This window comes from Condylura cristata, unplaced genomic scaffold (assembly GCF_000260355.1).
Source record: "Condylura cristata isolate star-nosed mole 26May11 unplaced genomic scaffold, ConCri1.0 scaffold00009, whole genome shotgun sequence".
Lineage (NCBI taxonomy): Eukaryota > Metazoa > Chordata > Mammalia > Eulipotyphla > Talpidae > Condylura > Condylura cristata.
In genome coordinates, this window is record NW_004567110.1 from 15,307,227 (window position 1) to 15,333,189 (window position 25,963).

The window sequence follows — 25,963 nt, forward strand, 5'->3', positions numbered from 1 at the left end:
TATCAATTCTAAGCAGGGTTTTTTTTCTGTGCTGTACATTTACTATTGTATCCCCATTATCTATAGCAACAATAGTAACCCTGTCAACAAATATTTGTTGAACTAATGAACAAAGGTGTGAAATTCATTAGTAAAGTGATAACTTATATTTAAAAAGTAAAAGTGTGACTGCAATAGGACAACCCTCTTCTGGATGTTCATGGTGGTGAGGCTACACCTGGTGGGTGTGATCTCTCCTGGGAACTGGCACTGGAACTGGATCTTAGAGGATGAATTGCAGATGGGACTGGGAATTTGAGGGACTCCAGGTTCAGATTCATTCTTGGCTAGGAGCCAGGGAGGGAATCCAGAGAAGCCTGTGTGAATAATTGTATAGAGAGAAGGGTTACTAGGTGAGACTGGAGATGTCGGAACATCCAGGATCTCAAATACTAAGGTAGAGACAAACGTTAAATTTTGTAGGAAAAGAAGACTCACTAAAGGTTTTTAAGCAGGGCTGTGACAGAATTGGAGCTGTGCTTATGAAAGTCATTCCAGCAATCAGTGACTTAGACAGCAGAGAGATGTGAGTGGATAGATCAGTTATGTTTTAATAATCCAAGCAAGGGTTAATGAGAGTCTGAAGGATGACAGAAAATAGAGGGAAAATAGAGGAGTCAGATAGAACTGACAGGTCTTGATAGCTGATTATGAATAGGGGACAGGAAGAAGGACTCCCTCAGCCTGACTGAGACTTCAAGCTTGAGTGAATGACAGATGGTGAAGGCATTGACAGAAGGTAGGAATTGAGGGAAAAACCAGCCTGAGAATAGAGCTGGGGTTTAGGTTGTTGATTGGATTTGAGATTGCACCTCTATCTTTTCTTGGGCTTTATCTCTCCTTGGAACCATGTTCCTCTGTCCTGTGAATCCTACACTTCAACTTGATCCTGATATATTTAGAGCTCAAGTGCTTTGGGTTGTATATGGATTTTTCCAGTCAGCCCTTCTGGGCTGGAACTCCAGATTCCATGAGTCCTGAGTATGGTTTTAATTTCTTCATTTGGCTCAATTGCTCTCCTGCTGCAAAATCTAAAGTGTCTAATGATTCTCTGAGCCAAAGGACTAGGATCAATATCCTGGAGGGATAGGCTCAAGGAAAGCAGCCCTCAGTGCCAGTGCATCTATGGGAAGGAGCTGGAGCTTCCCTAACCCCGCCCCCCCCTGCCCCAGGGGCGCTCAGCAGCTGACAGCATGAGGTTGGCAGTGTAACGCTTTCCTCCTGAGAACGCTTGCTGATAACTCACTGAGCTTTCATTAAGTGTAATACGTATACTTTAATGATCAGCAAAATACTGTTTGTAGTAAAATGGTGACTTCTCGTATTCCTGGAGGAGGCCCAGTTACATTTAATATATATAAATGTGTGACAGGGAGAGGGATGGTTTTTATAGAGAGAAAGCTTGGTTAATATCAATAATTTATTTTTGTAAGTTCTGGGAAAAGCAGAGCCTTCTATATTGTAGTTTCTTTTAATTATGAGTGAGAAGTTCGCTGTTTAAAGATGTTGCCTTTATGTCAGAATGACTAAAAATTTCCTCATATCTTGGCAGTTTGAATTTATTTCTGTAGATAATAAATAGCATGGTATGGTTTTGTTTTGTTTGTTTTTTTATGATTTCTTTACACATATACAGGGACTGGGGTACAGGCCAGAGGTTGGGGGGGGGTTGGGTGGGGTGAGAGGATTCACCAGAGACAGAGTGGGGAGCAAAGCAGATGGACTGACTGAAATACACTGCTGAGGGGAGCAGCAGGCAGGTCAGGTGAGGTCTGCCATGCCATGTGAGTCAGCTCCCTGGCTGGGGATCAAACTCATACAGCAGTGGCTGTGGCCAGCTTCTTAGTGCTGTGCTTTAACCTATTGTGCCACCAGGGAGGGCCTGGTTTCAATTCTTATGCCCAAATTTTTAAACCAGTTTGAGTGAATTTTTGTGGATGGTATTCAGTATGGGTCTTGCTTTATTTTTTATTTGCTGTATGTGGCCACCCATGCTTCCCATCACCATTTATTAAAAAGGCGATCTTCTCTCCACTGTGTGGCTTTAATTCCTTTGTTGAAAATTAACTGTTCATATTTATATGGATTCATCCCTGGGCTTTCAATTCTGTTCCATTGGTCTGAGTTTCTGATTTTTTTCCAGAATCATTGATGACAGTTGATGTGTAGTATGTCTGAAGTCAGGAAGTGAGATGCCTCCATTTTTTTTTCTCAAGATTGTTTTTGCTATTTGTGATCTTTTGTGCATTCGATCATTGTTCTAGTTCCTTAAAATAAGTCATTGGTATTTTGATAGGTATTGTATTCAATCTGTAAAGTACTTGAAAGAAATTATAGCAGACACACTACAGAACATCTCCCACAAAGTTGTATCTGGGAATATAACCCCAGCAGCAAGGGAAACAAAAGCAAAACTAACAAGAAAAAATGAGGAAGCCTGATGGGGATTATAAAAAAGTTCTCGATTGGCCCTCCCTGGTGGCGCAGCAGGTTAAAACACAGCACTGAGAATCTAAAGCCGCTTCGCATGAGTTCGATTCCTGCCTGCCCCTGAGGAGATCCACATGGCGTGACAGACCTCTCCTGACCTGCCCGCTGTGCCCCTCAGCAGTGTACTTCGTTGATCTGCCTGTTCTGCTCCCCTCTCTGCCTTTGGTGAAGCCTCTCACCTCCCCTGAGCCTCTGGCCTGTACCCCAGTTCTGTATGCACAAATAAATAAATCTTAAAGAAAAAAAAAAAGTTCTTGATCTCCCTTGAGGGACATCTTAAAGTGATTCTTTTTGTGCAGTGTGAAGTAAGGTATCACCATCCATGACTATGAAAGGAGCTTTCTCTAGGGTGACACTGAAACTGAATGTCTGACAGAAGGAATTTGAGTCCTTGGGCACAATTTCAAGCTTCTCGATGGAGAAACCCTGAGTTATGTACCCCTCTGGTCTTGCAGTTCTGTGAGCCAGCAAATTTCCTAATTGTTTACAGCTGTTTGACCATGACGGCTGTTACTTGCCTCTGAAAGAAGCTAAATCGATACAACTGCTAGCTAATTTCAGACATAGATTGCTTTTCCATGTTAGCCTCAGTATTCATATCTATGAAATGAATAGAAGAGCAAAAGGAATGGAAGAGTTTTGGAAGAGATGGCAATCTACCAGATGATGCGCAGTGTCTGGGGTTATCAAAGTTGGCTTCGCTCATGTTGGACTTCCACGAACGGTTATGGGTGCTTCCAAATCTGTTGAGCAGTTGAACAAGACTCAGTGACATGACTATGTAATTGGCATCTTTTGCCTTGTGGATGAGAAGCAGCTGCTTCCTTTTATGTTCTTGATTCTGAAATGGCCCTGGTCCTAACTCCAGCGGATGTGAGAAAGATTCTGCTGCTGGAATGTTGTAATCTCTGCCCCACTGAACTTTTGTGCAAAATTTATGATCTTCAAATTCAACAGAGGACCAGAGTCCTCAGAGCTTCCAGATCTGCTTGTGTGAACACTTTCCGCAGCTGTCAGTCAATGTCACGTTGTGTGGTTGACATGGTCTGACACTTGCTATCAGAACCTGAATGCTGGCTGCCAGCTGTTCCATTTGATTCTTGTTTCCCTACAACAAATAATCATGGTAACCTACTATGTGCTGGATTTGTCTCCAGGCACCAGGGATTGTATTGGTTTGCTAGGACTGCCAAAACAAAACACAAAGATTTAGTGGTTCTGACAGCAGAAATTTATTTTCTCACATTTCTGGAGGCCACAAGTCTCAGCTCAAGGCTCAGCAGGCAGGGGTGATTTGTTCTGAGACCTCTCTCCCTCGCTTGTAGACTGCATCTTCTCCTATCTGCACATGGTGCTTCCTCTGTGTGCCTTCATGTTTGTGTCCAAATTTCCTCTTCTTACAGGGACACCAGTTACATTGGAATAGAGCCCTCTCTAAAGATGCCATTTTAATGCAGTTACCTTTTTAAAGACCTTATCTCCAAATATGTTTACTTATCAGATATTAAGGTCAAGATTTCATAATATGAATGGGGAGGGATGTGGATAATTAAGTCCATGACCAGGACTCAGCCAGGTACGAAAACTGACAAATGCTGATAACTTCTTTTGAAGGTGCACTGTTCCCTGAGATACTCTTTAGCTTTGTATCCTAGGCCATTTCAGTGAAGTGATAGACTGAAAGGTAACAAGTATATGAATTTTCAAAAGCAAAGGAACTCATCTAGATGAGGTTCTGAACCCTTCTGAAACTGGAGACTGCCCCACCCCACCCACTGGGGCTCTGAGCTTGGCCCTCAAGGACTAGCTGCAGGCTGTGCAAAAAGCAGTGGTGGGTGTTTTCCTGCTGGCCACCAGAGCCCCACTGGGGTTCAGGCTACATGCAGAGGCCAGTGTAGATGGTCAAAGGCAGTGGGACCCCAACCACTGCACCCAGGGGCTGCTCCAATGCCGTGGTTCCTCCAGCTGCAGGCAGTAGAGAGACCCGTGGATTTGGTGCCTGTGTGGTGGACTGGATCAGGTGCGAGCTATGAGCTGATTAGCACAATCCAATCAGCCACTGAAACAGTTCCAATCAGACTGGTAGGTGGGGAACTAGAAAGGGGGCGTCGGGAAGGAAGGAAGCCATCTTGGGGATAGTGCACTCGCTCTCTCACTCGTTCAGTCCACTGCTTGGACTGAACTGTGTGGGACTGCACCCCTGTGCACCTGGACTCCACTCGCCTTCCTGCACTCTTGAGACTTGCTTGGACTGGTTTGGGCTTTTGGGGACATTCTGGAATGGGTTCTGGCTTGCTTGGACTGAATGTTTTCAGACACATCCAGCAGCTGACCTCCAAAGGAAGAAGAGAAGATGAACATCTTCGTAGAAAAGCTGAAGAGCTTTGCAGTGTCGGGGGGCTGCTGTCTGCCTGCAGCCTGCCTCTGACCTAGGAGTACCAGGCCTTGAGCTTGCTAGTGTGGGCCAACAACTCACCAAGAGCTATAACATTTGTGACTGGTGACCAGCATTACTGGCCAGTGCTGCCTAGCACTGCTGATAGGTGACAGGCATCCTGTGTCTGCGTCACCTTTTGAGAGCAAGTGATAATCTGCATCACCTTCCCATGTTGCTGCCTCCACTTCTATCTGGTCCAGTGCCCAGGTCTGCCCATCCTGACTTTCAGACTGTGGCTGCAGGCTGCTCACCCAAGACCCCCTAACGAGCTGCAGTGAGTTGGATCTTGGTCCACGGCTTGCCAGGATTGAGCTCCAGGCCCTTGGCAGAGTCAGGACCATCTTGGATGAAGTGGCTTTTCCCGGACACCATGGACACTAACAGGTGAGATAGCCAGTCAGCTGTGGCCTTAGATAAATTTACGCCTGTCTATCCCCCCAACCTGTGTGGTCTTGCAATGGTACGTGCAGGTGAAAGACTGACAGATGGTGACCTGTCCTCTTTGGGCACTGTCCTTCAGAGGCTATCGCTTCCTCTCCCAGCCCTGTTTGACTGCTTCTCCTTTGCAATAAGATCTGATCCTTTACAAATATAAGCCATTATTCACCGACAGTATATCCTATTACTGGTTTTTGCTGATTCTATGCAAAGTTATAAATTTATCCTAACTCTTTCTGAGTTGTAGGTAAAATGCATTTAGAATTACAGAAGAAATAGCAAACTGTCTGTGAAAATGTATTCAGTGGCAGGATGATTCTAATCCATGGAGATGATTCTCATCTATAGTTACAACACAATTGTGACTATTTGTTCTGTTATAGGCCTTGCATGAAATGTGTTGTGTGTGCTATATTATGGGTTGACAAAACAATGCCTGGATATCATCATTGCCATTTTTCAGATGAGTAAATTGATACCCAGAGAAAGAAGTTCACTTACCTCTGGTCGGGCCTCTGTATGGCCCTAAAAGCTGCTCTTACCTACCCAGCAGGTGGCGTTGGTTTTTGTTAGGGAATCCAAGCACAGGAAGTGATAGATGGTGAAACTTTGCTGAACTCTAGATGTTATAACACTAGAGTTGGAAGAAACTGATTATACCGTCTGGTCATTAAGTCATATACTTCGGCTGAGTACAAAATTTAGAATTATAATTCTGGTTTTCTGACTCCAAATCTGATATCCTTAATCTATGCTAATGTGGTCCCTTTGATTCTTCATTTATGGTATAATAATTATGACAGCAAAACCATAATGTTTTTAGAGTGGCTTGTAGTTCTCAAAATATTTTTACCTACTAAGGTTTAAAACCAAACAACAAAACAGTGGGTTTTAATTGGCTAAAGAGGAAATGCCCTGGCCTCCTCCGGGCAAAAGGGAACTTAAACATGATGAATGGAAAATGTCTTCACCACATTTCTCGCCAATGTGGGTTGTTTGTAGTCTGGACCCCAGTTGTTAAAATTGACTAGAAGGAATAGACTCTGACTCTCTTGGTCATCACCCAGAGGCAGAGAGCAAAGCTGCAGAAGAGGTAGCCCTCCAAAACCCACCAGCTGCCAAAGTGGGAGGGCAGGCACTAATTATCAGGGACCCCAGTGAACAGTGGTTTATGCTGATATCATAATAGACATTCAAGATGGCAGCATAGAAAGATCTTGGGTGCACCTCCCACAGGCATAGCATATATACAGCTATATCTGGGACATTTCCCTCTGAAAACTAGCTGAACAGCTTTTACCCAACAGGGAGCAAAGGACCACACCAAACTGCATAGAAAAGGGAGAAACTAAGTCTCATAGAGAAACACCGCCGGCGGTAGAGCAATCCATAACCAGGAAGGATCTCACAATTGTAACCCAAGAGTGAGGGATACGTGCCCCACATCAAGCATGATAACACTTGGGACCTGCACTAAATTGACAGATACAGATCCAACGAGACAGGTTCAAGACATCTAGCCTTGAAAACCAACGAGACATGTGATCAGAGGACCCAGGGGTAGTAGGAAGTGAGGAATCAGCTCTTCAAGACAAGGGCACACTCTTCCCCACCCGTGACTGAGACCAAACAGCAATTTGAAAAGCACCTAAGTCCTAATTAAGGAAATCATTAACTAACCTTAGAGCATCTTCCAGGGCACAAGTGTCTATTGGTCCTCTTGGGACAAAGGTACTAATGGGCATCATTCTGTGCTTTATGCCAGCTTCTCAGAGCTGGAGCTGCTGGGTATCATTTTCACATGAGCTCTCTCTTGCTAAAGTCGACAGAATCCCCATGCACAGGACTACAACATCACCAATAAAGGTTGCTCAGCCTGCCTTGAGGAAATACTGTTCAATGAGGCGGTGCTTATGTGGCAACGTTCAGCACAACCAGTCCACTGCTGTGCTGCTCAAGCCTGAGGAGCTCTCCGGGAAAACAGAAGGAACAGAAGGAAAGGAGTAGTAAACTTATTTGAAGAAATGATGGCTTAAAACTCCAAACTGGGGTGAAAAACAGCCAGATATCAGGAGTATAGAGGAATCCAAAGAGATCCACACCAAATCATAACCAAAATGTCTGAAGTTAAAGACAATGAATCTTAAAAACAGGAGGGAAATAACATTAATTACACACAAAGGAACATCCACTAAACAGTCAGTAGGTTTTTCCTCAGAACCTTTACAGAATAGAAGGGAGGGGCAGAGTCCATTCAAAGTACTGAAAGGAACAAATGTCCTACTCGAATATTCTCTAATGGTTCTTATTACTTAGAATTAAAGGAGAAAGAAAGTATAGAAAATATTTTGTCTGTAACAGCGAAGGTAGTCTATCAACACTAAGTGAGTTCTACAAGAAATCTTAAGGGGTCTTCTTGAAACTGAAATGGCCCTAATATGAAACAAGAAAACACACCAGAGGAAAAATCTCACTGGTAAAGGGAGCTATATAATGAACATAGTGCTTTAATCATTTGTTGACAAAGCCTGCAGGAGGGAAAACAACAAAAATAATATTACGAAATAGAACTGCAATAATTATGTAAGGGATATGTGCTCACAAAAGTAAAATGTAAAATATGACATCAGAAATAGAAAACATGGGCCCTCCCTGGTGGCACAGTGGGTTAAAGCACAGCATTATGAAGCTGGCCACAGCCACTGCAGCACGAGTTCAATCCCCAGCCAGGGAATTGACGCACATGGTGTGGCAGACTTCTCCTGACCTACCCGTTGCTCCCCTCAGCCCTGTATTTCAGTAGATCTGCCTGTTCTGCTCCCACTCTGTGTCTGGTGAGACCTCTCAATACCGCCCCCACCCCTGCATCTCTGGCCTGTACCCCAGTTCTTGTAGGCATAAATAAATCTTAAAAAAAGAAGAATAAAAAACCTGGTGTGTGTAGGCGTCGCAATGTAGCATTCGGTGAAGAATGTAATAAAACAACTGTGAGCACCATTGGGTGGTACTACATGAGCTGGTACAGAAGTAGCAAGCAGTTTGACTCACTGTTGCCTTTTTCTTTTTACTTGGAAATAATTTTAGACTTACAGGTCTTCAAAGGTAAAAACAATACAAAGAAATCCATATATGCTTTTGATCTACTGTTTTTACTATTTTATTCCATTTGTTTTATCCCTTATCTTGTCCCAAACCCTCCTTTCTTTTCTAAATCATTGAAGGTAAGTTATATGCATCATCTCTATTTGCCCTTAAATATATTCTAAGTATGTATTTCCTAAGAAAAGGGACATGTTCGTCAATAACCAGAGTACACGTTATTAACTTTATAAAGTGCGTGGCTACACCATTCTTATTACACACATTCCAGTTTTGTCAGTTGATCTAATGAAGTCATTTATATGTACAAGATCTGGTGAAAAGTCAGGTATTGAATTTCTTTCTCTTGTCTCTTTAGTCTCCTTTAATTTGAAATATGTTTCCACAACCTTTTTAAAAAACTTATTTATCCAAATGTTATTGATTTGCCAATCATTTCTATAACCATGTAGTTTTAGAAGTACAATTTTCAAGCCACTAAAATTTTGAGAGTGGAGGTCATATTCTTCTATACCTCCATTAGAAAAAAAAGAATATTCTTCATTTTGTGCTTGTGTAGTGTTTCATTGTGATTACATTCAGACTATGCATCCTAGGCTGAACTCCTGCAGAATCTCTTTCTCAGGAATCACAGCCAGCCTTACACTACAGCATATGCCTTTCATGATAATGCTAATTGTGATGGCCAGTCAAGGTGTGGCCTGACTTCTCCATGGTGTAACTACTTTGCTCTATTTTTCTAAGTAGTCTGTGAGGAGACACTGTAAGGCCATGCAGATATTCTACTGCTCATCAAAATATCCCTCTAGCTTCCACTGATGAGTCTTGCCTGATTCAACCTTTATTATGATGGTTGCAAAATGATGTCCCATCTCTCAGTTCTCCCTCCATATTTCCCAGTTGACCTTGGCATTCGACTGCAAGTGAGTGCTCGCTTATCTCCCACACTATGTCTGTATGTATGGAGGTATCTGTCTCTGCCTGTCCATCCATGCACCATCTATTTACTTTTTTTATATATATAAATGAACAACTTGTTATGTTTTTAATTATACTATATCCCTGTATTTATTCTGGCACTAAAATTGTCCCATTTTGGGCAGTGGGAGGCCTTTATCTGCCATCATTGTCCTTGTGACAAGTCCTAATCACATTTTCCTTCCCTGAAGACTTTTTTTACCATCTGGCATAAGTTGTTCCCAGGTATCTTGTACCTCTCTTGCTGAAGTCCCCGATAGCTTCTATTGCTTTTGTATTATTGGTGCAAATGTCAAATGAAAGGGACAGTGTTGTTATGAGATTAATTTTCACCTCTTGGACTTCCTGAAAGAGTCTCCAAAACTGCCAGTCCTCCGTGGACACTCAGGAATTACTGCTGAATATAAATTACACTTAAGTTAACTGTATGGTAAGGTGATCATAATTTATCTTGCATAATGTGTGCTCAATTATCTTCATTCACGATCTTAGCCCTCCCTCACACACACTTAAATAGTTATTATGGCATCATCATTTAGCCTTCCCAGTCTTCACTGTCATGATCTGGATTTGAGATACTATTACTTCCAGAGGCTGCTGAAGATGAACTGAGATAGCTCACCTGAACACAGTGCCTGCTCTACAGGAATGCTCTATAGGTGATGTGGCTTGTGAGCAGATCACTATTAGTGTAGTTCACACATTTTCACTTAGAAGAATAGTGCTCAAGGAGAGGCAGGCAAGCATCTTCCCCCCCACCTCTTTGGCTAATGAGCTCCTGGTCTTGGAGCTGATACACTAAGGATTTGAGTCTTGGCTGTGGATCAAGGCTGTCATGACATGAGCTTCTATCCCATTGCCCCTTTAATAATGTGACAGTTAACTTTCTTGATCAAGAGATTGAGTGCATGTCTTTCTCTTTGAATCTGTGCCATCAGAGGCTATGAAATAAGTGATGCTATGAGCCCCTGGGGGACAGTTTACAAAGACAACATAGCCTCCTCTTGGGCCTCTTGGATTCTCACCCTTGGTACCAGCCCCATGCTGTGGGGAACCCCAGCCACAGGGTGTGGTGGTGGTGACAGCCTTGGGTAAGGTGAGCACTCACCACCTGGCACAAAAGTGCTGGAGCACTCAAAAGTGCTGGAGCATTCAAGCTCCCCTCAGGGACAGCCACCATATCACTGTAGCCACCCAAGAAACCCTGAGCACAGATGACCCAGCTGATCCCCATAACCATTATGGTCATGAGGGTTAAGGATGCTGCTAGGTACTACATCTTGGGGTGCTTGTTTACACAGTGATAGATAATAGCTTGCCTATACATATATGGACAAGACTAGGAGCTGTGAGAATGGCAATCTGTGTCTGATGTAGATCAAGAAGTAAATCATACTGGTATAATTGGCGACTGTTTCAGGCAAAAGCCAAGGGAAGACTCCTCAGAAACTTTGCATTGATATTGCTGCCTTAGAGCCAAGGCATAAAGTGAGGAGTGGGTATTTTCTGGCATTGATAACATATTGAGTCCCACTCAAGGCAGCTGGAGAAGTTCTTTTTCCCTCCTTCCCTCCCCTTCTACTTTCTTCCTTCCCTCCTTTCTTTGGAGTTAGAGAGGTACAAGATACCTGGGAACAACTATGCCAGACAGTGAGAATGTCTTCAAGGAAGAATGTGACTAGGATTTGTCACAAAGACACAGGTGGCAGATGGGGGCCTCCCATTCATTGGCCAAAAATAGGACACTTTTAGTGCCAGAATAAATAAATACAGGACTAGATTATAAATAATGAAAAGCATAAGAATTTGTGGGCTTATATTAAAAAAGGTAAATAGATGGTGAGTGGGTGTATAGACAGAGACAGAAGCAGTTACACACACACATATATATATGAGGGAGAAAAGCAAGCACTTGCTTGCAGTAAAATGCCAATTCCTTCCTGTACCACCTTTCCTATCCTCTACTTATATTCTGTCTTTTCCGCCCAAAGCAGTGTGATCTACCAAAAAAAATAAAGAATAAGAATTTTGAAGTCAACCTGGATTTGAACCAAGTTAGTTACTTGACTTTGGGCAAGTTATTTTTTCTCTCCCAACCTCACTTTCTCCATTGCTAGACAAACTAATGCCATGCAGAATTATGGAGATGACTAGGTGACATTATTAAAAACACTCAGCACATCACCAAGCATCTGGAAGAACCACAATGCACAGTTCCTTTTCCCTTAAATGCTACCAGAATTTTCTTCTGCTTCCTCCAAATCTCCTTTCCCCTCTCCCTAGATTATCCCATTTCACAGATGCCATTTTGTTTTTGTTCATAGTTCATTCTGCCAATGCCCTCAGCAGACCAATAAATTCCAGATGCTGAGAGAAAACCCTTGATTCAAGTTGAACGCAGGGATAGAACTCACCAAAATGCAGATGGTACATTAGGTACCTGTGGGAAGCTGGTGTATTGGATTGGAAACAAGCAAAACCAAAATCTCCTGGCAAAAATAGGTTCCTGGTAGAGGGCAAGCAGGAAGGACAGGCCAGTGGAGGCTGACTGGTGTTGCTCTAGAGTGGAAATCTCCCAACCTCAGAGCAGATACGAATGACACAGATGCTTTGGGGAAGTGGGAGTGATTTAGTCAAAGGAGACAACATCTTGGAGAAAAGAGTTAAAATTCAGAGGGTGTTTAATTACCTGTCTCCATGTCAGATGTTTGTGCAAGTCAAATGGGTCTGACCTAGCAGTGAGGGCAGTTAAATGAAGCACTAGGAGGACTGAACTTTCTAGCCAAACATGAGACTACATTGAATGATGTCCTAGGGTATTGCATCTATCCAAACTTCGCTGAAGAAAAAGTGGCCAGACAGGAAATTGTGTTCACTAAGACCATTGCAACAACCATAAGAAAAGAAATATGATTCCAGGATAGGGACCAAGAGCTGTTTTCATCCAAAAAGCTCTCCGTCAGATACCTGTATATGTATACAAATCTTTTCCTTTCCGCATGGGTTCTATTTTCCAAAATCCTGATCTAAATGGATTCACAGATTGCTAGTGCTAAAGCGATCCTTAATTCACCTTGTTCCACCCTGTCATCTTTTCACTAAGATTCTGAAAGCCCAGAGAGGTTTAAAGCATTCCCCAAAGACACACAGCAAATTTGAGTTTGAGATGGGACCAAGAGCTCTTTCCCTATCTCTCTCTTCAACAAGTCTTCTAGAAAATTATTGATTGTGTACTCTCTTGATCAACCACTACACACATGAGACATACTACACACCAGTAATCCCCTCTGTATTCATACTTTTGCTCTGAGTTCACCTCCATCAACACTTAGAAAGAGAGGAATATTCTTTAAATGTAGGTTGCAGTTCATCAGAAACTAATTCAAGGTTGTTTACACATTCAAAGCACATTTATCAATCACTTACTATGTGCCAATTAATGTGTCCCTCACCATGGTTTTAGTAAACAAAAAAGACAACTTTACAAAGAAGAATGATTCAACACATAATTATACAGGGAAAAAAACCTTGTCATCCCAGTTGACCACAATGTAATACATTGTAAGGGGAATAAAAGGAACATGTTCTAGGAGGGCTGGGAGTTAGTTATTTTTACTATGAGTTAGTCAGATCTTATAATGTCATATTTGGCTCATAACAACTGTAGAAGAACCAGAAAAAAAACATTATTATAGGCATTTTTAAAAATCACGCCCATATTCCTATACCGACAAAAATAAATAGGAGTGAAATCTTTAAATTAGAATGTAGGAAGCTAAGAATGAGTTGAAACTAGCATGAATACAGGGAAAGTTTAACTGATAGTCCCCCAGCTTCACAGAGTACTTTGCAAAAGAAAATGAGGTGAAGTTTTAGTAGGAGAGATCAGTGTTAGGTGACAAATATTTCTTAATATTCAAGCTGGTGGATAAACCTAGACTTTGGGGTCAGAGAAGAATGTGCAGCGGAGGGGAAAGCTGCCTTTCTTGGGGCTCTAGTCTCTTTCCTTGTAAGTTCTTGGCCACAACTGTACAGATTCGACAAATGCACAAAATCCTCTTGGCCACGCAGCCCTGAATTGCTGCTTGGCCTTATCCACCTACTCGAAGTCCCGTCATACCTTGTGCCCATGGGTCTGTCTGGGGGCAATTCCCAGCCAGGTCCCACCAGCACCAGGTTCAGGATCCTAAAGCCTGGTCTGGCCTCCCTGCAGCACCCATGAGCCACGGGGTTGGTATGCATTGTTAAACCATCCCCCTTGACTTCCTCTCAGATTTAAGTTCCAGGGGCTTTGTTTTCCAACAGAGACCACTGAGTCAGGCTTGTCTTCCCTCTGGGCCTGCTGTTTTCTGATCTGTGGCCTTGACTAAGTCATCTACTATATCTGGGATTCAATTTCCCCTTCTGCAGCATGGGCACACGGATTCTTACCTCTTAGGCTCTCAGAAAGGCTTTCCGTGGCTCTCATCTTTCATTGAATCTTTCCTATTATCTTTACTTCTGTTGTTTATTATTTGCGCCTTGAAAACATTCAGGGCAACAAATAATTAGTTGTGTTTCTCGAATTTATGTTCCCTGAGGTCAGGAGCCATGCTATCTTGATATTATGCTCAAGTTTCTCACCCCTAATGGGGTAGGTGTGGGGGGTGATCAGTATTTGCAGAATAGCTGAGCATTATCAGGTTCAATGAGGTAATGCAAGAGAAACATTGACCAATGTCTGACCTAGAAGAAATGTTCACTAAATGATAGCTGTTGATAAAATCCTATAAGTGACATCCTCTATGGGGCCCAGTGGAAGATGAAAATTCAGGTCCCTGGCTAAAAATTAGTAAGGATTTGGGCCTTTCTGGTGGCCTCAACACTGTGAAGCTCTCCACAGCCACTGCAGCATGAGTTTATCTCTGGCCAGGGAGCTGGCCCACCCGGCACAGCAAACCTCTCCTGTTTCTCCAGATGCTCCTCTCAGCAGTAGATCCACCTGTTCTGCTCTCCACTCTGTCTCTGGTGAATCCTCTTACCCCTGCATCTCTGGCCTGGAACCAGTTCTTGAATGCATCAAAAAATAAATATTTAAAAAAGGCCCTCCCAGGTGGCACAATGGGTTAGGGCACAGCACTGCAAGCGAGCCACAGCCGCTTCAGTGCAAATTCAATCCCCTGCCCCAGAGGTGACCCACATGATGCGGCAGACCCCTCCTGGCTCGCCCGCTGCTCCCCTCCACAGTGTACTTGGTCGATCTGCCTGCTCTGCTTCCTTCTCTGTCTCTGAGGAATCTTCTCACTGCCCCCCACCTCTGGCTGGTACCCCATTCTGTATGCATACATAAATAAATTTTTAGAAGATGAGTAAGAATTTCAAGATGGTGGCAGTAGAACATTAAACCTGGGCCGCTCTGAGTTATGCCACTTGCACAGCTACACAGTTTACACACCTGAGAAGTCAATATCGGGGACTATGGCTTTGCTACTACTGTGGTTTTTCTGTGGAGCCGCCACCATTGGGGGTTGAGACATGTCACTATCCTGAATGAAGACGGGGTCAGGAAGCTGAGAGGCGCAGACTGTCTTCCTGGTGTCAGCTCTCCCTCTTCCACCTGCTCCGATGCAGAGGCTGAGAGATAGCTTGAAATTCAACAAAGTATAAAACGAACCCGGTCACGCCTGCCAGCCGGAACAATATTCCTCGCAGCAAAATGCTGATTTACAACCTGATTGGCAAATGTGGCATTCACGGCATCAGCAAAAGTTCTGCAAATATGTGCTAAACAGAATTTTAAATGAGTTTCCATAATGCACACACACATAATGTATGGCTTTTAATTTACTTGATAATGTAAAAATACAGTCTGAGATGAGGAACGAGGCAGACAGAGTCACTCAATTCTAATGTAACAACTTTTCTTTATGAGACTGAAAATAAGGGCAGGGCTCAGAATATAAAACAGTCAGGGGGAATTGAAGCTAAAAATGGGGAGAGACGAGTTCATGCAAAACAACCAGCCTGGCGTCGATTCCAGGCTCAGCTGAGTTGGGGGGACGGATTACCAGGAGCAGGGCCAGATCTTTGCAGGGGTCTGTGCCCGGCTGGGCTTAGAATGACTTCCTCCTGGGGCTGAGCTAACGGGCTCCTCTGTCCCGTTAGCAGTCACGGTGGGAAAATCATCCACCCCCTGCCTATGTCACAGGCACCGTAAAATGAAAAAAAGAATGGTGGGAGCTCTGTTCAACACTGACTGTGGCCAACCAAACAGCGTGTTCTGAGCCAGAGGAAGACACAAGCCTGGAAATCAAAGAAGCTGGCTTTGGCACAGCGTCTCCTCTTTTTTAACAACCTCATCTTCAGTAATCTGGAATTAGGCTAAAAGCTACTGTGAATTTGGGGTTTGTGGAAGGGGAGGGAGAGCAGCAGGGACAAAACACATCCCCGGCTTGAATTTAGGGCACAGAAATACCGTAGGGCTCGATGGTGCTCTGGAGTTTTCTGATTATCCCAGTCAACAGAAAAAGTGAGGCTGAGACTTGCCGTCCTTCAGGTGTGCGAAATGCGCCCCAGGGTCCGGTCTGACTCCTTTCGCAGATGAGAAAACAGAAACTCAGAGAAAATTAGAACTGCACTTACAGTCAGGCAGATCCACCTGGAATTCTTTCGAGGTTTCTCCACCCAGCTGCAAAACAAAGTGTGGAAGGTGGAATAGAGAGAGACGGTTCTTTCTCTCCACTGGCACCACATGTTCAGGGTTTTCTTGCTCTGATGCTTCAGGGTCTTTTGATTCTGTCCTTTGTTAGCTGGTTTTTCCAAGAGTATTGACTTGTGAGTAAGGTGGGAGCCCGCAATAAGCCTTTGAAAGCTTCCATTGAAAGATTCGGAAACAAGCTTGCGGGAGTTGCAAAAGAACAGTTGCTCAGAGCACCTACACTAGAAATGCAAGTGCATCTTACTACTTCTGCTCAACCGCGATGATACTGTGATTTTTGATAATGACCCCAGTGCTGCCATCAATGATTTCATTCTGCCATTTCTCAATAGGCCACATAAGTCTGTTCAGTGGACGCCATCTTGGAGTCTGCCTACTTCACGATCTCCCCTGCAGCAGATTAGCAAGTGGTACCCCAGCTTCTTCCAGCACCAGACGCCACCCCACTACAGCCAGTGTGGCAACTCGGGGCCTCAGCTGCCCCACGAAAGTCAGTGTGTCAAGCGGTGGCCCTATGACTGAGGACACCTATTTCTGTGGGATGTTTCCCACACACTGGTGATCGCAGTGAAAAATAGGAGGCCAGAATGTTCTGCAACTCAGATCCCTGTTGGCTCATAGCTATAGAAATGAGCTCTGGCAATCGGAGCACCCTGAGGACTCTCTAGCCACGTTTATTTCTATCCTTTTGCTATGTGCTCAGTTTTGCTATGTGCTCAGTCCACTGTGCCCCTGCCCCTGTCCTTAGTAGGGTGACTTGGTTTCTGTCATGAACAAGTGTTATACAATCTAATACAAACATCCATGAATGGGATAACTAGATGCCATTTCTCTTGAAGTTAGGATAATAGAGGTAGTAGCAGAGGGCTAAAAGTCAGGGGTGATGATTGAGTAGATGCTGGTGGGCACAAATTATTTGGGAAAATATTGGTGCGGAGAGAAATATGTCAGGCCAAAGTAGGTATAATTTGGGGATCTAATAAGTATCTTCAGGGACCCTGCTTTTTGAGAGTTGGAACCAGCCCTTGCACTTGATGAAGGCCTACAGCAGGCCCTGTTTGCTATGCAAGGGCAATCCAAGTAGTCGGTGTCTACACCCCTTTGCAGCTGTATCCTAGGTTCTAGTGGCTGCTTCCCTTGCAGTAGCGCACCTGCAGTTAACTCAGGGCATCAGGCTCTTCCTTAGGAATTACCTTCTCCTGGAGTTCCTGCTCTTGTTTCCTGGGAGTGTTATTTTAGGTTTTATAACTTATTGGGATATTTTTGGGGCCTGGGAAAATTGCAACATTGTAACATTGTGACACCTAAGGGAAGGATAATTGCTTGCTTCATGTCATTTTGGCTTCTGAAAGGTTTCCTAGGAAAGCTTTACTTTTGGATAGTGGGGGAATGTATATCTGGTCTTTGCTTAAATTTCTTACAAATGCTATTAGCACTTCTTATAAAGCACTGTTTCCGTAGTGCCAGGAATATGTCTTTTGTTGTTTGTCACTAACCCCTTTCAGCCATAACTGAGTTAATGCTAATGAGCTGAATCTTGGAGCACCCCCAGAAGTTCCAGAAAGCAGAATGGTTGCCAGAGAAGCCAACCGTGTAACTAATCTCTGAGGAGGAAAAAGGGGATGGGAAAGCAAGTTAGCCACTGGTGATTTCCTCAGGAACGTTCCACAGAAATCTCTAAATAAAAGCTCACCTAGAGTTTCTGGGTTGGTGAACACATGCAAGGGTAACACACCTCAAACCCCATGGTCACAGAGGCCCTGAAATGAGACCCTTCTGGATTTTGCCCTGTATGTCTCTTCTGTTTACATCCTTTGTAATAGCTTCCATAATGAACTGGTGCTACTAAGTGTTTCCCTGAGTCTGTGAGTTCTACCAATTTTCTGAACCCAAGGAGAAGTCATATGAAACCCTGATTTATGGTTGGTCGATTAGAAACCCAGGAGGCCTGGAGTTGTGATCGGTATCTGGAGTGTGGGCAGTCTGTGGCACTGAGCCCTTTAATGTGTGGGACTCTACCTAGACTGCCTCTAGGTAGTCAGTATATAATAGAATTGTGCACCCAGTTGGTGCGTGAAGAGTTGGAGAGTTGTTTGTGGGTAAGAAACCTAGACACTTGGTGTCAAGGGTTGGGAAGATAGCAAATCTTAGTAGGGTTGCAGGCTTAACGGAAAGTATGTGTTTGAGGTTTGCAGAGAGTTTTAACTGCCTGAGTTATCTCGCTTCTCCTTAAGACAGGAAGGTGATAACAGGTGAGCAGAAGTGCAGAACAGATTGAAGGAAGAGGCAGAGGCACTTGTCAATTGGGGAGGCGCATCTCTGAGATTGTCGTAAAGGCAGGGAAGGTGCTAACAGGGAAAATAAGAGAGGGAGGGAGGTTGAGGGAGCTCGTGCTGGAGTTGCCACCATATCCTCACTGCATGAGGTTTGGAAGATGAACTTGTTGTTTGGGCAAATGGGGGGTCCTCTGGGGTCAGCCACCCTTCCATCCTCCTTGAACTACCCAATAGCCAAGAAAAGATGAGGATGGTGGCAGTAACATGCTCAGGGAATGACAAGGCCTCTGGCACTGACACCTACATTAGAAGTGATGGGATGGCACTGGCTGTCACGTCTCAGCCTCCCTCCTATCATGGGTACATGCTGTGCACATGGCAATGGAGAGAAGACATTTTTTGTCGCCAGTGAAGCCGCCAGAGTGAGGGAATCAATGGGCTATTTGCCCATGTAATTGTTCTTTCATCTCCTAGTCAACCGCCGTAACAAAATTTCCCAAGGGGAGATTTTCTGATGTTCTGGTCCCACAGGGATTGTAGCAAACGATTGTCCTGCATGTCATGGTTCTTTGTTATTCTCTGGTCCCCAAGACAGCAGATTGATGCGAAGCTTTTCAGACACTGCTGCTATCTTAGCAGCTCTCACCTGCCTTCAGAATAGTGTAGGTTATACCCATGGTTGTCAACTTATTTTTTTTCCTTTTGTCTTCTAATATATCATCAACACAGTATCAAATGCCAAAGAACTCAAGGTTGTAAAATTCGGTGGACCTGGCTTGGAGATCTTATTGGGACCTCTGGTGAACTTGCAGTTTTTACAAAACATTTCTGCATATTCCATTCATGGAACATCTATTCTTCTAACACAGGAATAATAAAGTTCCTATTTAATGTGTTGTGAATATTAAATGAGATAAGATCTGTAAGACTCTTCATATAGATCCTGGCACAGAGGAAATTTGATAGCTAACGTAAGACTCCAGGACTCCTTATTGCTTCTTACAAGATGAGACATTTGTGTGTTTGTTTTAATTTGTCTTCAGATTCTGATGTATTTTGGGCATTTTTTCATGTAACTAACAAGGAAGGTTTATTTCAATTTAAATTTTCTGACTTATTGAAAGATATGTCTCTCTGGTTTTATAAGTTAAATCTGACCCTTTGGTAGTTACCAATTGGGACATGATAATGACGATTTTCAAGGGCAAGTTGAGAGCAATGCTGGGATCTTTGGTAGCTAATATGGTGAGGGTCAGGGGAGTGACTTCACCTGTTTCCAGAGTGTGCTGACTCTGCATAGACCCTGAAGTGATGGGTCATGGAAGCAAGCCATAGGCCAAGGAGTTTTAGAAAACTTCCAGAATTGTGGCTGTTTATGGAGACTATACCCACTAATTTTAAGAGGCTGGAGAAGCAGCGGTAGCTAAACCTAAGATCATGGAACAGTGGACAGTTAAACCAAGAAAGGAACATTACATTTTGCAGTCTTACACTTGGAGAATGACAGTGCAGTGCACATGTGTAAATCTGGAGTCTCTAGAAGTGACAGGTTTAAGACTGTGTTTGCACGATCTCAGGAAAACTGCAGGGGGAAAAAAAGTGCCAATCAACTCGTTGCTGATGTCAGGACTTGCCTGGTTTCCTGCTTCTCCTCTATTCCGCCTGACAGGCAGATGGAGCTACTTGACCCCACCTGCAGCTCAGCTGGTGCCACCCCATACCTTGAGTCTAATCCTGCGGTCAACTGGGATTTTAAGAACTCTAACGGGCTTCCAGGTAACCTACCTCCACCCACGCTGGGATCAAAGGCAGCTCTGAGAGTCAGAGTTCCACTGTGTTGCCTCAAGTCCTCGGGTTAGAATCACCTTTCTTACGTCCCTGAATACAGCTCTGTTGTCAGCCTGTTTATCTAGATCTTTGAAATGATTTTTCCCTTTGGATTCATCATACTCACCTGTCAGGATGTCCTGTTATCTCTTACTTTACAAGGTAAAGTCCTTTTTCGATATCAGCCTGTCTCTTATTCATGAGGCCTTTCACGTCCACAATGTCAGTGTAGGCCTGGGAGATATGTGGACTTTGAAATCAGCCAGACCTACCTTCCAAATACAATTCAGTTTTTTCTTCACTATTTTGGCATGGGACATATGGGCTACTTTTCTCATAAACAAAATGGGCATGTTCATTGTAACATCAGAGAAAAGAGATCGAAGGACCTAGCTCACGGTAGCTTCCTACACACGAACAACAAAATAACAACAGTCATTATTTATGGAGCACTTCTATAGGAGGCATTAAGTCAAATGCTTTCTTGGTCACCTCCCCCTAACTAAATTAATATTATAATATACATTTCATAGATGAAGAAGTGGAGGGCTAGCAAGGTCAATACCTTACCCATATTATCCGTTGGAAAACAGGGAGAGCCTGGATTTGAGCCAAGGTTTATTTATCCAATTCTAAAGCCTGGCCTCCTTTAATCATGCGAGACTGGCAACAAACAGTGGGAGCATCTTCCTCCCATTCGGATGAATTTTCTCCTGCTCTCTGAGACTGAGTGGTCCCAGGCATTTACTTACTCCCTGGACATAAATGATGACAATTTTGCTTTTTCCACTCCCCCCAGAATGCCCCATTTTGTCCTCATGGAACATTTTATGACTGGTCATGTCACAAGATATGACATTCTCAAGTCTATTATGCCAAACAAATTTGAGTTTTAAAATATTGGATTGGCTTTAGATACAGCCATGGGAATAATTTCAAAATCTGGGCTCCCAACCAACAAAGTAATTTCCCTTTATTAATGGGAAAATAAACATCTCTTGTAAAGAATGTTTTCTTCCTTCCATGGCCCTTGTCCTTAGAAACACAGGACGGGGTGGGCATCATTCATGCCCGAGGCTGTCCTGAGACTGCATAAGCAGGCTCTCGACTCAGAGCAGCTCTTGACCTTGTGTGTCCACATGGCCCTGCACTGTGAGTGTGCCTTCTCCTTTATTAATCCCTGTAGCATGTTGTCTCTGTCCTCTTATTACAGATTAGCCTGGAGTCATGGATGAACCTCGTTTGTAGGGTGTTTATAATAAGTTAATAAATTATGATAAAATTACTAGAATTTGGAGAGTGGGTGCCAAATGACTGTCAGGGCGCCCTGGCAACAGAGAATAGGAAAACCTGTATTATATTGATAGAAACATTGTCTTGAGTACTCTATATACATCATCTTATTTAATTATACAATAATCCTGTAACAGAGACATTATTATTTCCATTTTTATAACCCTATGGCTTGGAGAAATTAAATAACCTGTTTCAAGCTAAACAGTTACTAAATAATGGTACAACCCAACACATTTTATTAGAAAAACATGTCTTTTGAACCCAAGGTTCAAATAGTGAATAATGAGTGTTAACTCTCAAACTGATGTCAGAATTTTTCATTGATTCAACCCCTATTATATTAGATGCATAATTAGAATCTACGCAAAACTGATGTAAGTTTATAGCTAGAGCCTGAAATTGAGAGATGCCGTTCAGCTATTTGCATACAAATAGACTACAATTATTATGAACTATAGTCCATTATGGAATTCAGTTTAGTCTGCATTTTAGCTGAAACCATAAAGTCAGCTAAGAAAGAGTTAGCTTTATCAATTACATTTTGGTGAACCTAGTTTTGCTTTTTAAGTTTTCTGAATTGATGTGCTCAAGGGAAAAAACACCCACAGGCTAAGTTTGTGTAATCAGCATTGTGGGAAGGAAATAAGATTGAAGTCTGTGAAAGTCTGGATCTCTTTCTAAAGAATATACTAGAAAACTCAATTAGTGCTTTTGATTTTGGCTTTGATCTCACTGTTGAATCAGTTCTGGACTATCAACCTGTCAGACAAGTTTTAGGTAGTATAATCTCCTTGGAGCATCAGAAGATTCTAGGATTGCCGACTTAGAGCTCCTTCTCTTGCTCTGCTTTCTGGACAATTATGTAGGCCATTCTGTACACGGCGTAAGAAATTATATATGAGAGGCCCTCCCTGGTGGTGCAATGGGTTAAAGCATAGCAGCATAAAGCTATCTGCAGCCACTGCAGCATGAGTTCAATCCCTGGCTCGGTGGGTGGCCCACATAATGTGGCAGACCTCTCCTGGCCCACCCCCCTGCTCCCCTTAGCAGTGTGTTTCAGTAGATTCACCTGTTCTGCTCCCAACTCTGTCTCTGGTGAATCCTTGCACTGCCCCTGCACCTCTGGCTTATACCCCAATTCTTGTGTGCATAAATAAATAATTTTTTTAAAAAAATAGAAAGAAATTATATAAGAGATTTAGAATTGGGCAGACATGGTTCTGAGAACTATGTCATTACCTGAGTATTTTTGAACAATTTCTTTTATCGCTCTATGTTTTGTAGCCTCATCTGAAAATGAGACTCCTACTAGACAATAGCTCAAAGGGTCTTATAAAAATTAAATAATAATAAATGGAAAGTCTCTAATACAGTTCATGTTACAGAGTAAAATCACTCTGAATACATATCATAATTATTATAGGATTAATTTTTAATGGGTAAAACCTAACAAACTCAATGACCCATATAGTCCAGTCATCTGTCACAAAAGTAAAGTATCACATTCACAGAAACATGGTAACAACTGAAATAGTTCAAAGCAAGAGAAATATTCTGTTTGAATTTCTTATAAAACATCAAAAAGAGGCCCTCCCTGGTGGCGCAGTGGGTTAAAGGGCAGCACTGCAAGCGATCCGCAGCCGCTTCAGTGTGAGTTCGACACCCGGCCCCGGGGTGACCCACATAGTGCGGCAGACCTCTCCTGACCCGCCCGCTGCTCCCCTCAGCAGTGTACTTCGTCGATCTGCCTATTCTGCTCCCCACTCTCTGATGAATCCTCTCACTGCCCCTCCATCGCTGGCCTGTACCCCAGTTCTGTATACATAAATAAATCTTTACAGAAAAAACATCAAAAAGAATCCCATTATGCAGCCACCTTGATACTTAGAAGCATCACTTTTTTCTCTCCAGTTCCCTTACTCCTTATAGATGCTCCAGTGTCAGTTTCTTACAAACCTCAGCTCCAAAAATCACTTCCTTGATAACAAGGCTTATAATTTTTCAAACAGTATTTTATTGCTTTCCCATTCATTTACGTAACCAAGTGACATTTTTCACACCTTGACATGTGCTCGTGCGTCTGTTTCTGTGAAAATTCTCACACCTATAGCTCATGTTTCCTACCTTCTATCCCCTCCTCCCTGCCTCCCTTCCTCTTGGTAACTGGTATATTTGCCATAGCATCTAAGAATTGTATCTGTTGGGTTTTCAGGCTACAGAAATACATTGATCCCTCTAACTACCCCTCCTTCAATCCCTTTAGCATGTATGTCAACTTAGCTTCTCCTTCAGTAGGCAAAAGTTTCTTCCTTAGCAGGATTGGGAAGTGAAAAGGCAATGCTGATGGATTCATTTTCATTGGCTATAAGTGGACTGGGGGTAGCTGTGATTGATCACAGATGGATAACTTTGGCTACATCACATGAATGTAATCTCCAGAGCAAGGCTCTCTACATCTGATACCTACTTAACTATGTGGAGACCGAGAGAGAGTGCAACAAGCAAGAAAATCCTGTGTCAATGAAATATCACTCCATATGAAAAGTAACTGGAGGAAAATGCAGGAATGACATGACAGCTGCCTTTGGATATCCAAAGCTGGCAAAACTAGAATCAATAGAATTTAGAGGAGTGAATTTTAAGCTCAGCGTAGCAAAGAATGTTCCCGTACAGTCAAAGTGGTTGGAAGACAGAATGAACTTCCTTGGAAGGCACTGAGTTCTACCTCAGTGGAGATATTTAAAATAAGACAAATGACTTAGAGGCAGACATATTGCAAATGGTGTGAAGCACCTGAGAATGTTTAGATGAATCATACAGGTCTCTTTGCATGCTGAGATTCTATTATTATCAATCAGAATAGAGTTCAATGCATACTCCAGGAATGACAATTTGTAACTCCTTATCTGAGGTCCCATTCATTCATGGCAGCTGAGGAGAAAATATTTTTTACTGGGATTCTGTGCTCAAGTTGATTCTCTGATCCTGTCACTTCTTTCCTTGGATTCAGAGGCAATAGTTTCATCATCACTCATACCGTATCTAACTCCATGAAAATGGTGGGTGTGATTTCCAACTGATCTCTTTCTGCTGATCTAGATGGTCAGAGGAACATGGTTCACTAGAGCAATCTCACAGCTGGAGTCATGTATGACCACATGGGCCTTTGGGCTTCAGCCTAGGCTCTGTCATCACAAACTTCTGAGTACCTCATCACATCCCTGGGGCTCTGTTTTCTATGTTTAAATAAGCTGTTATCATAACTTCTCTTTAGGGTTCTCATGGTATTCTGAACACATGATAATGGGGAACTAAGTGTTTCTCTAGAAGGATGTGAAATGACTTGGGAGAACTGTTGATAAACTTAGACAACACTTGGAGCCCAATACATATCCTTTACGCACCTGCAATGTGCCATGTACTTTTGCGGACACAGGGGATGTTGTTGCTAAAAAGGCAGAGGAATCATCTGCCATCACAGAGCTCACATTTGGGAGGCTGTGATCTCTATAGGAATATAAATAAGTGCACAGGTTCATTTCATAGTAGGAAGAAGTTAATCTAAGATGTCATATTTGAAACCACCACCGAGGTCAAAACAACCTGTGTAATGAAATTAATTTGAACTGACTTTCAAATGATAACAAAGGATTGACTATAGGAAGACAAGGGAGGGAAAGAATGGTAAGGATAATGACCTTGGGTTTCTTCAGTGAGCAGGAGGGAGGTCAGGGTGTCTAGAGCAGGCTGGAGTAAAGGGAGAAAGACACCAGAAGAGGCAGGCAGTGTTCAGGCCATCAGGGATCATGAGAAAAGTTTAGAGTTCAGTTCATGTGTACTGGGCGCCATGCGGTATTTCCTGACAGTGAGATCAGTAATTGTTGTAATTGTCAATCAACAACCACTACACAGAGAATGGAGTGTCAGGAGAACAATTAGCCAAAGTGGTGAGAAGACATTCAGATGAAGGACTAGGATGGGCATGCTGGTGACCTGGTTTTGGTAGCAGGAGAAGTGGAGAGAAGACGACTCAGTAAATACAATTACAAATTGTCATTCCTGGAGTATGCATGGAACTCTACTCTGATTGAAGGTTCATTGCTTGGTTTTCTCTCTGACCACTTGAGAATGGACACGGTATGGGAGTGGAACTGGTATTATTAGAAAAAGACAGTGGCTTGGTATTTTTTACTGAGCATTTACTACATGTGCTCTGTGGGATACTTTTGTCTGTCTTATGTCTCCAGCTCAATGAATTTGTTGAAAGATAAAGAAAACAACTGATATTAATTCTTGGTAGGTATCACTTTATAGAGTGACTCAGCAAGATGGAGTAACTTACTCGCAGTAACAGGATTTGACTCTAAATGTTGGGTTCTTAATATC